We start from the raw sequence: 16,862 nt of genomic DNA on the forward strand, positions 1-16,862 counted from the left end.
AATCCACATGTGGCCTTCCAAATGTCACATATGGCTCTCAGACCTCCCCTTGCTATATAATCTGCAGTACCCAGACCTGTGCCAAGGGATTTCCTTTAGAAATGAAGTGGATATTTGTCCCATTTTCATACATAACCTTTGGTAGAGGCTTCTGAGGGATGGGGGTGAAGTATGATGGCTTGGCAATGTGGCAACAAACTTTTTAAATCCTGTTCCTTGAATATTTATTTTCTAGGAAGTTGTCTTTTAAGTGATATGTAGTCTCAAATTGAATGTTTGAGAAATTAGGGCAACACAAAGTATTTGACAAGTGCTATGGAATGTCTCACATCCATGAGAAGGGCTTGTTAATGTTCCTTCTGCTTCTCTGTAGCTCCAAGGGGGTGGACACTGCTATCTTGAAGAGATCACTTCTTTTCTTTGTTCAGAGTTATCATAACAAGGAATCCTTTCTCCTGTGGCATTTATGGATCCCTTTTGTCAGGTCTCATTTAGATTTGATACATCATCAAATGTTGATATGCAAGTTATGATATGAAAAATGACTGTAATTTAGCCACTAAAAATGGTATAGATAAATGACAGCACAAAGCTTTCTGGGCTTAAGTCAGACTTATGCATCTAAATAATTTAAGACTCTTCTCAACAATTTTCTTAGTTTTGTAAGAGAAGATTCACCTACAGTTGCTAGGAAATTAGCAGTATGCATATAACCAGATTAAAAAGAAAAGTGCTGCTTTACCTCTTTCCTCCAAGTGAACTTCTAATTTTCTGGATGAATGCTTTTTCCAAAATACAACTTTTGTCTTTCAAATTCCTCTAACTACCTGTTTTAGAAAGTATCTTTCTCCCTGGTAATTTCTCCTTTGTGCTGTGTCCTTTCTTGAAAGGATTGTAAAAGAACCCATGCTGTGGTCACAGTTCCCTAGAGCAATTTCCACAGCATTTTGCCTTTGTATCACAATTGTTTCTCTGATGAGTTGTTGCACCAAGCTGGATAACTTTTTCAGTATTTGTGGCTTAAGTACTCATAGAGATTTCATTTTTCTTCTTGGGTGCTCCACAAGGCTATGAAGACTTTTTTTCCCTTGTCATTAGTAAACCCATTAGTATTTTCTGTAAAAGTCTTTTGATATCTGCACTTTTGAATACTGCATCTTTTAAAATTGATTTATAAAATCACAGATCTACAAAATGGTTAGGGTTGGAAGGGACCTTAAAGATCATCTGTTCCAACCTCTCTGCCATGGGCAGGGACTCTTTCCACCAGACCAGGTTACTCAGACCCCCATCCAGCCTGGCCTTGAACACTTCCAGGGTTGGGGCATACACGACTCTGGCCAACCTGTTCCAATGCCTCACCACCTTCACAATAAAGAGTTTCTTCCTAATATCTAATGTAAACCTATGCTCTTTCTGTTTGAATCCATTCCCTCTTGTCCTGTCACTACATGTTCTTGGGAAAAGTCCCTCTCCATCTTACTCATAGGCTCCTTTCAGGCACTGGAAGGCCACAATTAGGTTGCCCTGCAGCCCACTCTTCTCCAGGCTGAACAATCCCAATTATCCCAGCCTTTCCTTCTAGGAGATGTCTTCTGATGCCTTAAGTTTTAGCTTTCATATATTTCAGATTCTGTGTTGCCTAGGGGTGTAGCTCTGAGCTTCATATAAAATGCTAGTAGGTTCTCTTTACAGGGTAGGTAGACAAAACAATCCTTTTCCAGCTTGAGACCAAGGGCAACCCTTATGAGCTTCAGGCCAAAAGGTATAAACAGCAGTGAAGTGAAGAAGATAAAACAAGGAGGATGGGACTTCATAATGTCCCATAAAGAAGCTATGATTGGACAATTAAATCCAATATGCAAATGGACCAAAATTTGCAAAAGTGTGAGACCTTGTGACTGGTCATCCATTTTGTGACCCTTTTGGGTCCATCTCGGATGTAGCCCTGGCCAGGCTCTTGTACTGCCCAAGGTGCGTCATTTAAGGCCTTTTAATAAATATCTACTTTATTCTCTTAGCTCTGTCTAGTCTCTGTTCCAGGTCAGCCTCTCAAGGCATCACTTCCATCCTTCTAATCATCTTCTTGGGCCTCCTCTAGACTCATTGTAGCAGACCAATGTTCTCCCTGTGCTGAGCATCCCACAACTGAATGCAATATTTCAGGTGGGATCTCATGAGAGTGAAATAAAGGGGCAGAATCACCTCCACTGACCTGCTGGTGATGCTTCTTTGGATTGATTTCACAGGTCTTTAAACTGAACTTCCTTCTAAGATGTATGTCATACTTGTTAAAAATCAAATTAATGTTGTTGAAAGTAGCAGTCACAATAGTAAAGTATGGCTAAACTGTGTTGATCAAAGACACTTTTGCTAAATAAAAATTTTAAGCTGTTATTTATTAAAACATATGGTGAAAAGCATCTTGTGGAAAGAATTAAATCTCTTATTACAATACATTCATGCAATATTTTTGAATACCATGCATTTGTTTGTATGTACAGAGCTTAATTTCTTCTCTGCCCAATTAATGTTCATGTATTTTGACATTTATTTTAAATGCTTACATAGTTGAAAGGTGTCATACACCTAGCCCCAGCAAATAGTATGCAGTAAACAAGTTATAGTCAGTAACTAAATTTCTTATATACTGTGAACTTATGTTATCAGAAATAAATGGCATATAGGCATATACTCTGAAATTTGATCCTTTAAAATTTCAACTTCATAATTTAAGATCTCAGTCCTGCTCAGCATACATTGAAGTAGCACAAAGACAAACTACAGGCTGGTGCCTTTCAAAGTACCTGTGGCAGATGCTGGACTTCAGCTCTCTGTACAACTGTACCTGCCGAAATTTAAAGATGCTTACCCTGCTGATTTTCATCTTTTCCTGTCAGCTTGATTATAGTGGTATTCTTTGAAGACTTACTCAATGATTTCAGTTTATTTAACTATAGAGAGATTAAATGCATTTTCTCTAATAATCTTGGTAGAAAGTGAGTGCTCAAAGCAAAGATTGTGCTGTTTGAGAATTTTATCTGTTTTTTCAAACTACGAAGACCTGCTGAAGAGAACAGTGATGACGCTCTCTAGATGGAAAGTTCTTAGATTTACTTTTTGAATTGCAGTTTTCTTTTATGCTTTTTGTTTGAGTTTAAGTGACAAATGTGACTCATGTGAGATGAAGGAATCCTTTTAATGTTCCTATGTTTTCGCAACAGTGGAAGTACAGTAGTCAATGAAGAGAACCATAGGTGGGGCAAGATAAATCTTAATGTTTGGTGACAGCAATGGGCTATGTTGGAGTGAGAGGATTTTTAAAAATCAGAATAACAGATTGGCAGCTGGGAAGCACATCTAAAGGGAACCATCTTCATATTAATTGAGCTTAATATGAAGATGAGCTATTAAGTTGTATTATTAGCAAATAAATAGATGGACAGATATATGAAAATATATTAGAGGAAAAAAAAGTGAATATATAGATGTACTCCTTTGCCATAGATGGACATAAGTTGACATTGATAGCCAGGCAAAATATTATCATGGTTGAAGCAGATTGGAGAAGCCCAGGTAGAAAGTGGTGCTGGAAGAATGCCTGGGACACTCAACAGTTTGGATACATATCAACTATAAATGGAAATGTGCCAGTAAAGAGGAATTAGGGAAAGCTGTTAAAGCATGACCTGAGGAACAAAATTATTAAAATTAATTGTGTATAACGCCAAAGCTCTTTCTCACTTTGAGAAAGTAGATCTGTAGCTTTAAATGCCACTTTTTCAGGATGAGGGTGTTAGTCTGGCCAGTAATAGTAAAATAGGAAAGAGTAATAGTACATAGTTTTCATCAAAGCAGCTGCTGTAGTCTGTAATGCTCTTTCTTTGGCAGATGCTGACATTTAATTGTGACTTCTGTGCCCAAACAAAGGTAGCAAGAACATCTTCATTCCAAGGAAAAGGTGTCTTTCTCACTAGCAGTACTAGCAGATATTCCTGACTTGAAAAAGGTCAAGAAATCCTATCACTTTTCTTTCTGAACCTCATGCCTAATTTCCTTGCTGTACGCAGTACATCATGAAAAAAAGCCCATGTTTCTGGTATCTTATCAGTATCAGGAGGAAAGAGAAAGATCATCTTCCTGGGTCTTGGCGCATTGGATTTTTTTTTTTGTCGTCTGCATGTGAAAATCTTTTCTTTTCATCAAGGTAAGAATAAAAAACATGAACCTTTGAAAGAGGTGATAAATACTGCTACTTTTTTTTGTTGTCCAGTATTTGAGCTGTGTCAATAAATATTAAAATGTTGTTAAATGGAAGGAGAAGGACGCTCTTATAGATTTCAGCAGGACTGAATTTTTATTGTTACATTGATAAATAGATTAGGCACTTTCCTCCTGCTGAAATGGAAATGTTTGTGATCTTGCTCTATTTCAACTTAAAGTACATGAAACTGATAGTCCTTTGATTTGCCTACTTCATGAGTTACCTTGCAGCTCTTTTTTTATTTTATTTTTTATTTTTCCCATTCTCCTTGCCCCAAGCTGATGCTTTCAAACTTACATTTATTTCTGAATGGAAGTTCTGCTTTTCTGTAAAGCATTCTAACTTTATCTTACTGCTTCTTTTCCTTGTCTTTCTATCATAGTAATTGGCTATTTTAGCTGAAGGCATGTCTTGGGGTAAAGTTCAGTTCCTTACATCATCTTCTGGCAGCTTAGCAAATTTTCTTAACCTTTTCCATGTTCTATTCTGTCTCCTGTTCTGTTTCTCAGCTTCCGGGCAATTCTTTCTTGACTGGCTATAGCTGAACCTTTTTACCTGCCTCTAGGAAACTGATATTCTTCCCAGCTCTACTAAAAAAGAGGGGTTCAATGCATAGCATGACAGTTTTATAAGGCTTTGTCAGTTATGGTGAGAGAGAAGCTTCTTTTTGATTTTCCTAGGCATTAAAAACCCCAAAAACTTTGCAAGGTGATTAAACTGGACAGTATTCATGGGACAATGAATGTGCAATGCATGTGCTGCATAGCTGCAGCATCTGTACAGCTTTTTCTTAGCCCTGAGAAGTGAAAAGGCTGTGTGCTGTTCACTTTCATCTGCATAGGTGCAGTTGTGTGCTTATGGAATTTCTTATAACGGTGCAGAAAAACAATAAACTACTGATGAGGCTTTTCTTTGCTTCACATTAGTAGCTGTTTTATCAATACTTAAGTGTTTTTTCAGTACTAAATCTCAAGCTACCATCTATGAAAACTGCAGATTTTTAGTGGAAAAAAAAAAGCGCCAACTTTTCTTTCTTTTTGCATACTCAAAAATGTATGTAAATGTGAGCTTGAAATCATTGAATGGTTTGGGTTGGAAGTGGATCTTGAAAGTCATCTGGTTCCAACATCTGTGACATGGTCAGGGATATCTTTCACAAGGTCAGATGATGGGGCTTTTTCACAAAGCCCCATCCAGCCTGAATTTAGTGATGAGGCATCCACAACCCCCCTGGACAATCTCTTCCAGCATCTCATTACCCTCATTGTAAAGAATTTCTTACTTATGTCCAACCTACCCTCTTTCAGTTTCAAACCGTTGCCCATGTCCTGTCACTACATGTCTTGGTAAAAAGCTTTTCTGATTACTCTTGTACGTCTCCCTTATATGTGCTGAAGGTCTACAGTAAGGTTGATGTTAATTTACTTGTATGTGATATCAATTCTGTGAAGCCAATTCTTCATTTACTAGAAAGTCACATTGTGAACTAGCGCTAAAACAGCAGAATGTTCAATAATTGTCTCTCTGTAGGCAAGCAAAGGTAACTTTTATTATTTTGATTGCGATTTTGCTACATCACTCATTTTCTCATAATTGATATAATAATCAGAAAAATCTTCAGTCACCAATGCTGGATATTGCTTCCTAGTCTTACTCAATGTTTCGCTAGTCTAGAGATCCTTAAAAATAAAGCTACGTTTGCCTGGTTGCTGTTTTTGGAGCCTGAAATGACCTGAGATTTGGCTCGGGCAAAATTTGAGTGGGTTTTGAAAGGAGATGACGTGACTGCACTCATTTTTTGGGAAACCTCATCCGGTTTTATACAGGCTATTTTAGCCACAAGTTTATGGTTAGGGATTTTTATGTTCATAAGGAAAGTAGCTTCTTCCAGCTGTGGGACAGTGGAGTTGTTCTATATTTACTTGCTTTAAGCTCAAATTTTATATTGCCAATAAAGCATAGTTGAACAGAGAGCTTTCTTATTGTGAATGTCTGTACCTTTATTTGTCTGTCTTTATTAAATAAATAGTTTTAATCATCTAATAACTAATTAGGTTAGGCATTTTTTACTTGGCACAGTAGAATTTTTTTTCTGTTTTGTTTTCTTTCAAATTTTGTGTTAGGTTTTACTTTGCATAGTGCTGTTTAGACAAATCTAACCATGAGGATGTTCACATATCTGAAAGTCAAGAGAAATTTAATTACCATGCTATTAAATTTTAAAAATAAAATAAAAATTATAATTGTATCTTTATACTAATAAAAACCCCCTTGGTTATGCTGGAAAGTATTTCAATGTGATGTTTATTTGCCCGTCTGTGGTAGGGCATGCATAGTGTCCTCAAGCCTAATGATGCAGCTTGTGTTGGAATTGTTTCTAGTTGAATTTTCAGTATAGTTGGTGTTGTAACTAAAAAAAAATGAATTGGGTATCTGCAGTGAGGGGTCTGCAGCGGGATATATGCAGCTGTATGAGCAGTCATGGACTGTGGACAGGTTGTTGGGACTCTGCCAGTAAAAATAACATAAAATCTTTTCCTGTTTGTGTATCTGGAATTACTTGCTAAAAGAATTTGGCAGCAAATCTAAATGTAACAATATAATTTTAATTATATTCTCTTATGCTTCTTGTTGTGGGAAAAAATCTGGGGCTGTTTTCATTAACATCTCTCTTACTATGGAAATATGATTACCAAAGGGACTTTTGCTAGAATGGGAGGGGACAGTTCATGTGGGTACATATGTGGTTTTAGTACAGAAAAAAGAGTGGAAGTTGTACTTCTCTCAGTTTAAAACTTGAGTTTTCCTAAAAGTGAACTGTTAAATTCTATACTGAATATCTTGTAAATTCCTAAACCCCCTTTACTTTTTGGTGTACTCACAAGCACTGTATATGTACTTCTCTCTTAATTTCATTATGTTCAGAATGTACTAATATTTATGCTCGGAATGACAATCTATAACTTCTGTTTTGGTGGGATTTTTTCTTTGATTGAGATTGTGGGGTTTTTTCCCCCCTTACTACTGGAAGATCCTTCTTGCTCAAAGTTACATGGAAAACATAGAAAAATTGCCTTTCACATTCCTTACCCCAGCTATGTGCTGGAAGTCCAGTTCTGTTCCACTTCCCCCATTTATTGTGTCCCTTCCTGCCTCCCTGCCTTTGCTAAACCATCTGTGCACTTTCCTTTGAGTCCCAAAGGCTTAAGAAATGTCCTATTTTGTTTGACATTAGTTTTATTTATATTAGTTTGACAAGTGATGGTTGGACTTAGAATTGCTTCTGCAACCTGAAAATTTTTTTTTAAGGATGACATATTTGTTTTTCAGTTTCAAATTCTTTTTGCCTCTTAATTTTATGCAGCAGTAATTAAAAACACTGCATTATCTAAAGTTTGTGATTAACATGATAAATTTTAATAAGTCCCAGACTTAGTGCTATGTAACTTCTTTGATAAGACAGGGATGAATATTCATTTTTATGTGTAAAACAAATAGCTTTTGCTATTCTTTTACCTAATTTAGAGGTAGCAGCAAGAGAAATGGTCTCATTGAAGCATGAAATGAATTCTGTGATTCTGTTTGACTTGTTGACATCTGCATCTTCTCCAAGCTGAACAAACCAAGTGACCTCAGCTGCTCTTACAAGGCAAGGCTTACGAAGTCTTGCCCTTGAGGCCTTTCACCACCTTGGTCCCCTCCTCTAGACACATTTTAATACCTTGATGTCCTTCTTATATTGAGATCTTAAACCAGCACAGAGTGCAGAGCAGAGTGGGGCAGTCGCATTCCTCAACCAGCTGTTGATGCAATGTTTGATGCTCTCCAGGAACCTTTTGGCTTCCAGGGTATACCATTGATTTATCTATTGTCCAACTTGCTATTAAGTGGGACCCTCAGATCTCTTTCCTGGCTGTTCACAAATGCGACCTCTTCCGTGGATATTCAGAATGCTGATGTTTAAAGAATAGAGAGAAAAATAACCAAGCTTTTAATGTATTTAAGCAACATCTTTATATGTTTTATGCATTTGTGATGGCAGGTGCAATGTCCTGTGTTGCAAGTGTTTGCCAAAACCATCAAGTTTTAATTGTAACTGTTTTCATCCAGTCAGGGTTGCTGAAAAAGCATTGAGTCATCCTTAGCCCTGGTTGTGCTTGTTGTACTTTTGCTTTCACTGAAATCAAGTGGAGAACTTTTTTTGTAAGGACAAAGAAATTGTTTAGGGTTTTTTGTTTTGTTGTTTGTGTATTTTCTTGTTTTTTCTTTTTTTTTTCCTCTCCCAAGTACTCAAGAAATGTGGTGATTTTTCTTGAGGTCTTGAAATCTGTGATTCAAAAGTGAATTTAACTGTTGAAAGAAGAAGCCCACCCAGATGAAACTGATTTGATTGTGCATTACAACTTTCCACAGTTGTAATCCTACCAAGAAGGGAAACAGAGTCAGTTGATAAGAAGTCCATTTTTTTTATATGGATGTAGCTAGATGAAAAAATGCACACATACAGAATTCATTTTACTAAATTGGGAGATTGACCTGTAGCTTGTTTAGGTGTAAATTTCCATTTTTTTTTTTAATTTATAATGCTATTTATGCCTGATATTTACAAAGATGTAAGCTTCCTTGTAATTAAGTGTAGATACAAAAAATTTTGCATTATAAAGCATTGCAAGTATATGTATATCCATATATCTGATGGGGACAAAACCACAGATGTTTGATTTTATGTGTGTTGAGTCTTAATTTATTTGCTCAGCCCTCAGACACTGAGCAAGAGTGGACAAGAGCTTGGACAGAATGTGGGTTGTGTTGAACTTTTTCCCCCCTCCTGCACAAGACTTACTTTCTATGAGTGTGGCAGTGGAGTTTTGAAGCTTATTTGTTTAAAAAATTGTTTAAAATGTTGTAATGGTTTGTTCCTATTCACCCCTGTTCAGTTTTCCTAGTAGTGTCTCCCTAAAGTTGCTTACCACCTGTTTTCCTGCCTTTCCCCATGGTAGTCCTGGTATTTCCAGATCCTTCCCTGTCCATCCTCCAAACCCTGTCCCTGCAGCTTGTCTGTCCTTATTTGCTATATAAATTTGTCTAGAAGCTTTGTTGTTAGTTATGATATTTCCCTTCACTCATTAGTGTGTCTGCGGATTTCTGGGGGTCAGAGTGACCCCGAGATGCATTAGAAATCTATTTTTCATCCCATGACAACCTAACTATTATTCTACTTAGACTTTTTTGGTTTGCAGACCCTCATATAAGGTTGGTATTTTTTTCTGTGGGTTATAATCAGGGTCACAGGTGTCTTGGGCTCTGTGCCAAGGTCTCTGAGCCCCCTGGCAGGGGTTCGAGCTATCCAGGACAGCCAGAGTGATGTCCTGAATTCCAACAGGTATGTGCTCTTCCCTTCCCCTTCCCTATTGGTTTTATGTTTACATGTATCCCCCCATACTCTCTTATCTAGCCCTTGATTTGTTGTTAGGCTGTCTCCTCACGGGGGACAGTGTTTCTGTAAAAGCTGCCATTTTTCTGTTTCGCGCCTTTTTGCTTCTGCCTCCCCTTTGAGCTGCGACGCTGTGGAACCTGTGCCGCTCCCTTCACGGGGAGGAATACAGACAGCTGGGAGATGGAAGCAAGGGCTCCTTCCTTCTTTCTGTGCCTCAGTCCATCAAAGTGGGTCCACACATGTAGGCTGCTTCTGTCGTTCTGGGATCTGAGCGTGTGGCCGAAACGCCACCCTCTGCCTGCCGGTGGCTGAGCCGGGGAGCGGCCGAGGGAAAAGGGGATTGGAGCTCGCCGGTGACCAGCATCACCCCCTCCTCCTGCACCCGAGGCAAATGAATGTCATCAACTTATCCCATTATTTTGTCCTACTGCTACTACTAAATGAGAATACACACTTGCAGTAGAGGTCAGAATTTTCTCAAAAGTTTTGATTTATGAGTTGAGTTCAGTGCATTAAGAAGTCTCTTGCATTGCTGTCAAGTTCCGGTCGGAAAGATGGACTATAATATAAATTTATAAATTATCAAAGGTATATTTTATTCTTTTTCCCAGTGACATTGGTGAAATCACAGAAAACAAATTGAGCATGAAAATAATTTTTGGTCTTCAGCCTGTGATCCAATTTAACTGCTTGATACAGGGAGTCTGTTTTCTCGGTTTGTATTCCACTGCTGAAAATGCCAAAGTATCAATCAAACTTCCATTTATCATTTGGTCTCTGCTGAATCATACTCTTAAAACATGTCAGTTTAGAATTAACCCTTGTCTTGTGAAAATAAGTAAGGCTCTATGGTAAAGAAATCTATTGTCAAAGGACATTCAGTGTAAATGTTCTTCAAAGTATCAGCTGCAGTGAAAGGTTTATTTTCTTGTAAGATGAGCTTTACAACATTTGTTACTTATCAAACACTGCAAATAACTATTTCAACAATTAAAGACTTTCCAGTTCTAAAGATCTATTATGACAAAGACAAAATTGAAGCCTAATGTATCTAAAAGCTAGCGTAAAAAAGCTTGTCAAATCTTATATATTTCAATGGCAGCAAAAAGTAATTTTTCTTGTGGGGTAAGTTTTCATAAAATAATTCAGCTTATACATTCTTCACCCATCTATATGCTTTTGCTGAGGAAAATTTGAAGCTTTTTCTTTAATGAGCAGAGAACTACTTGGCTGTTTAGCAACAAGCTTAAGGAATCTTGATGTTTATAAAGACAAATCTTTTTGCTGCTAAGCAGATAAACTCACTTTTCTGTCATAGATTTTAATGGAAAATTTTGACTCATCTCAGTTACTTTTAATGCATGAAATAACATTGGACATTAATCATCGCATGTAATGAATCACAACTATGAAAAATTTACGTGGACATGTTGCTTCTACTTCCTTCTAAGCTCATTGACAGCTTCTGTATACCTATAAACCTTCTTCTGTATCAATTCTTATTAATGTGATTTTATCACTTTGTAAAAATTTTAAATATGTTGATCTCCACTCATCATTGTGCTTGGTGCCTGCACTACACCTTGTGTCCCTCTCTGTCTTGTTTGCAAGGTCTTGGCAGGAGGAATTCCTTTAAGTGCTGCATAAACACAAGATGATGTTCTCACATCCAGTTCTCAATGGAAGTGTAGCTGACTAATTCCTGTCAGTGATTGCTGTGATTCCTGGCTTGTGCTTTACCTGTTTTTAGGTGTGTCTGTTTCTTTGTATGCTGGGGAGGGATTCCTGGCCTAAAATTGTTGTTGTGAGTTTGTGTTTTCCATGTCTTACTCCTGTGTAATATTTAGTTTTGTGGAAAATTGTCCAGCATGTACTGGTGATTATTACAAGCAATCTAAATATGCCTGCAGGTTTGAAGTTCTCTACTTTGTTTCTTCAAATATTTGTTTCTCAGATTAATATTTTAGGATGAGTAAGTGATAAACTTCAGAAACCATTTAAAAATACTTTTTTTCCTAAAATGATGCCTCATATCCTAAGTGGCTAAGACTTTGCCAAAATCAGAAATACGTGTGTGTATAGAAGAGCACAATTACTTACCTGTAAATGATGTAACACTTCTACAGCTTTTTGACAATACCTGTGTCTCTAAGTAATGCATCTGAGACTGAGTACTCTTTCTTTAGAGGAGAAAATGGTAACACATGAGAAGGTCGTGTTTGAGACCTGTTTTTTGAAGTCCATAGAAATTTACTCATTCAAGGCCACTGAGGCATGCTGTTCCATATTTGACATTTAAAAAAAGATTTGAAAACTTTTAGAGGTCAGTTAAATAACAGGGCATTGAATGTCTTACTAAATGGTTTGAATCCTGGATGGGACATCTAGGTCCTAATTTAATGGAAGTAGCAATAGTGGTTCAGACGAAACCAAAGAGTTTTGGAGCCTTGTGGAAGGGCTGGAGAGCAGCAGAAGATTATGATGATTCACCTTGAGGTTTGTCTGGATTTATCCAAACCAAGTGTCAAAGCCAAGCTTACAGAGACATATTGTGTTCTAAAAATATGAACTGTTTGAAAATCAGGTGCTCGTGAATGTGATTATCCATGCTAATATCTATGTATAAGCATACAATCTAACAAAAATATGGGTTTTTCAAGGGTACTTTGTTATAACTTCACTCTAGCCTTTTTAAAGGCAGTGATGATATTCCCAAATGTTTTTGATCATATCAAAATGATCAATCATTGCCTACTAAGGAAGGTTTCAGTGAGGGAGAATATGTCCTTTTGTTGTAAAATAAGAAAAAATATATTGACTTCAAACAATTTACTGAAAGTAATTTTTTGGGGATTCTAAATTGAACTTTTATAATGTCAGAGGAAGTTTATATGTGGAGTTGTTCTTGTAAAATTTTATTGTATTTTTTCCTTTTAACTTAACTATTGCATACTCTCAAGTTTTCTTTAAGAGCTGGAAAGGAAAGCAAGACTGATTCCTTCAGAGAACCATTGAGATCACAGGCGAAGCGTCTGGAACTGCCTTTGGAGACTTTCCCTTCTAGATACCTAGTCTCTTCAAGGCTGATAATTCTTGTTGCATGAGAAGTGTTCTGTTATTCTAAACTACTATAATGTTACAGAAATGCAAAAGTGGTTTTTTTGTATGAAGGAAGCTTTGATGTTGTGATAGGCTCAAGTAACAGAGTCCTGCTGTGGTAAATATTCAGGTGCTGTGCATCTCAGATGAAATTCAAAACTAGTTGCTATACTGCCCTTCATGTGAAAAGACAGAGTAAAAAAAGGAATAGGAGAAATTTGTGTTTCTGTCTCTAGTTCTTTATGGGTGGCTTTATGTCAGTTACCACACTGTGCAACAAGGTCAGTAACAGCTGAAATAAATTCAGTTTAATAAAAAAAGAAGCAGGAGTGGCTGACAGAAAGTTAGTTTTCATCTAGTGGAAAGGCAAACATAAACCAAAGCTGAAGTACTGTGAACTGCATGTTATAGGCTCAAAGGGTTTCAGAAGTGTTCTGTCCATGGTCTACTTCTTGTTCCTTTGAAAGAACAAGTTTGTAGTTCTAGTGCACTAATGCTGGTTTTCCTAAGCTCATGGGAAAAGTTATATTCTAATGTCATGTTTACCTACTTATTCTTTTTGTTCTTGTGTTCAGCTATTCATTAAAAATGTTTTGTAGCATTTTTTAAAATTATTCCATGTGTATGCAGACATAGAATAAACAGTCCACCTCCTTCTCCCCTTTCCTCTACTGTAACACATTGTAAATAGTTTTCATGGGTTAAAATTACACTTTATCTCAAGCATTTTTAGAGAAATGGATGTTCTTAGATGCACAGCAGGCAGAGATGGGTAAGAGTATACACAGCAGGGATGTTTCTTTTCACATTACTTGAAAGGGTGGGTTTTGGGGATTTTTATTTCTTTTTTGTTTTAATTACCGTTAAGTTATTAATGATGATTGATAATAAACTACTGATGATTGAAGTGTGATCTCCTTGAAATACTCCTTGAATTATGCACAGTTATAGCTCCATAGTGCAGAGCTCACAGTATTCCTGTCTGTACTCCAATTTTGCTCACCACAGAAGTTCACTTGAATTTTTTCAAAGGCAAAGTGAAGAATTTAGAAAGCATTTCTAAACTGAGTGCATGAGTTCTCTGATGGTTTCTTACCAGGAGCTTGGATAGTTAGTTTAGATAGTGCTGGGTAAGAGACTCAAAATAAAAGAAACTTAGAATTTGTGATTTTCTTCAAAGTAATCTGGACTCCGTAATTTTTGTTGTGGCTCATTTGTCCAGCTTTTTCAGAACTTTTAAGGGATTCTTTCTTCCAGTTGTATTCATCTGGTGGAAGTTTCTCCACAGTCTTGCGTGAGGAGAGAGGACTGGACCCATTTTCATACAACCTGCAAGGATTGTTCTTTGTGTGTCTTGTGTGTTCTTCAGTGTCTTGTGGCAAAATGGCTGAGGCTGGAAAGTGTCTCTAGAGATTTTCTAATTCGCTCAGATGAACAAAGCAAAGTCATCTACAGTAGACTGGCCAAGGCCATTTTCTTTTGGGTTTTGAATATCTCCAAGGATGGAGATGATATCTGGACAACCTGTTCCAATTAAAAAGGGTTTTGCTTCTTTCCTTATGTGCTTCAGTGAACTCTGAATTTTATGTTTGATTTTTCCCTATAAGAAGTTTTTATTTTCAGTACTGATTGAAATCTGGCTTCATTAAAAAAAAAAAATCAAAATGTGGACCTAAATAGGCCTGTCTCATATTTTCTTTTCTTGCTATGAAAGCATTATATAGGCCAGTCCCTCACCTGCTGTGGTATTTGCAACTGCCTGGTTGTACTTGATACAAGGCAAATCTTGTGTATCAGCTCTACTTTGGGAAGGAACATATGGATGTGCACTCTTTGTAATTCAGACAAGGGACCTGCATGGAAGAGGAAGGCAAGACAAGTTAAGCTGCAGCACAAGTATTTCTGAGGTGAACAATTTCCAAATCCTGATTGAGGCTGAAAGAAAAGTTATTTGGCTCTTTTTTTTTTTTAAGCTATATTGTATTTCTAACTGATTTCACTGGGAAACAGAGCAGAAACTTGTGCCAATTTGTTGTATCTGGGGTAGCAGAAGTCCAGCCACCAGCTTAGCAGCACATTATTTAATCCTGTTGATTGAGGCCTTGGATTCTTTTTTGGTGGAAGACATCGTCTCCTCTTGATTTTTAGAAAACTTAGTTGCTTCATCTCTGTAATAGACAATGAATGTAAGAGAGGCTGTTGAAATAGCTGTATGGCTTTATTGCTTGCTTTAAAGAGTTTCAGGAAGGAGGATTTGTTTTACTGGACAGAAGTCTGAGGCTCTCACAACTGTGAGCCATGTGCTCACAGCATGTGTGAGGTCTAACACTGCTTAATATTGCATATGAGTAATTGCTGCAACATAGTGGTTTGACTTATTGGTCGAAACAAATATTTGCATGTTAGAAGTATAGCTGAGAACTCTTCACAGATTCTGTAAGATGTACTTTTCTGTTAGGCACATAAAAAAATTACTTTGTTGGGGAAATATAGAGTATGAAATTCCAGTACTTGCTGCTGGAGTAGTTCTTTAATACGTTACCTTCAAAGGTATGTACTGCAAAATTGTTACAGACTTCAAAAAGCCTTTGAGTAGATACCTAATTAAGAATAAGATGCCTGAATACCTCCTGGTAAAATACTTAATCCTGCACTGAGCTCTGGATTCTGAATGCTTTGCTGTGAAACCACTAAATTCCCACTGAAAGCAGTTCCATACCCCAATGTCTATTGGACTGGGCTTTGGTCTTTTTACTGCAAGTGAGTCTGCACTGTATTTGCATATAAAGGTCACTGCGTAATTACATGGGCTGCTAATGTCCTGGTTTTGCTTTAGCTTCCACTTATTGTACATTTTAAAACCAGTTATAACAGCCATTTGCTTTTTGAACTGAGGTCTTTAAGTACTTTGCTTTGGAATTCACACCTTTCCTTAACACCTTACCACCTTTTCCATATGCCAGCTTACTTCCTAATCAAATTTAGAAGTTTAATACAAGGCTAGAAAGGTTTGATTTGGCACTCTGGGTTTGGCTTACATGGGTGCAAATCACTTCAGTAAAAGTCCTTTGTGATTTGTCTTCCAGTCATTATGTTGTAGTGGATTTATTATTATTTTTCTAAGATCTATAGCTTGATGTCTTTTTAATGCAATTTTCTTTAGATACTGTAAGAATACCTATTCAACAATTTTCTTCTGGAAAATATCTTTCTAAATGAAAGACGTATTTTTTTTAAAGCATCATGCTGTTCATATTCTAGAGAGAACAAGTATTGTTCTTTTGGTTTTTGTTTTATTTTTAACATTTCATATTTCTGTTAATTGACCTTTTTTCTGAACTGTTCATTGGACAACAGAATTTGTACTAATTCTTACAGCTGTTTTGCATGTTTGGTTTTTAACACATGAGCTGTTAAGTGTGAGAAGTGAATATTTCTTTCTTCTGACACTTGAGCACTTGACTTAATGGCCTCCAGCATTTTCATCTCAATTCCAAAAACAATTTTGTTTCTAAGTAACTGAAAGCTATTTTGAAACAATATATGCAGCAGAGAAACAACTAAGTGTATTATTAAGGGTACTGACCTGTCATGTTCAGAATTTAATGAAGAGTATAATTCTATATTTTTATCTGCAAAATCTTTCATAATGATTTTCTATACCCTTTTGCAAATAGAGGTATTTTAGGAAAAAAATCCTCCTGGAAGAGAAAGATCAGAAAGATACCTCCAGGATGTAGTTAAGAAAACTGTGCATTCATTTCAGAAGTTCTCATGAAAAATTCATCTTGGGCATGGGAAAAATAGAAGTAGAAATATATATTTCATCTGAATTCTGTTAATTTGTATTCATTGCATCCTATCTCAGAAATTCAATTCCCAGAAGAATTCTGAAGTATAGGCACAAGGTAGGAAAAATGTAGTAGTGAATACAGTCTTGGGACAACATAGTGAGAGATGACAGTTTAAAGGCATAGTGTTAACTTGAAATTATTATTTGTGTTAGAAAATACTGTACCTACAATGTAGTCATGAGAAACATACAGTTTGTGGTGGCTGGTG

General features: G+C 36.7%; 1 protein-coding gene across 2 annotated transcripts in view; it reads left to right on the forward strand.

Annotated features, from left to right (window-relative positions):
* Positions 1-16,862, forward strand: part of HDAC9 (histone deacetylase 9) — a 454,940-nt gene that overhangs the window by 13,692 nt on the left and 424,386 nt on the right. The gene's annotated exons all lie outside the window — the stretch shown is intronic.

Source organism: Melospiza georgiana, chromosome 1 (genome assembly GCF_028018845.1).
Source record: "Melospiza georgiana isolate bMelGeo1 chromosome 1, bMelGeo1.pri, whole genome shotgun sequence".
In the NCBI taxonomy this organism is placed as follows: domain Eukaryota; kingdom Metazoa; phylum Chordata; class Aves; order Passeriformes; family Passerellidae; genus Melospiza; species Melospiza georgiana.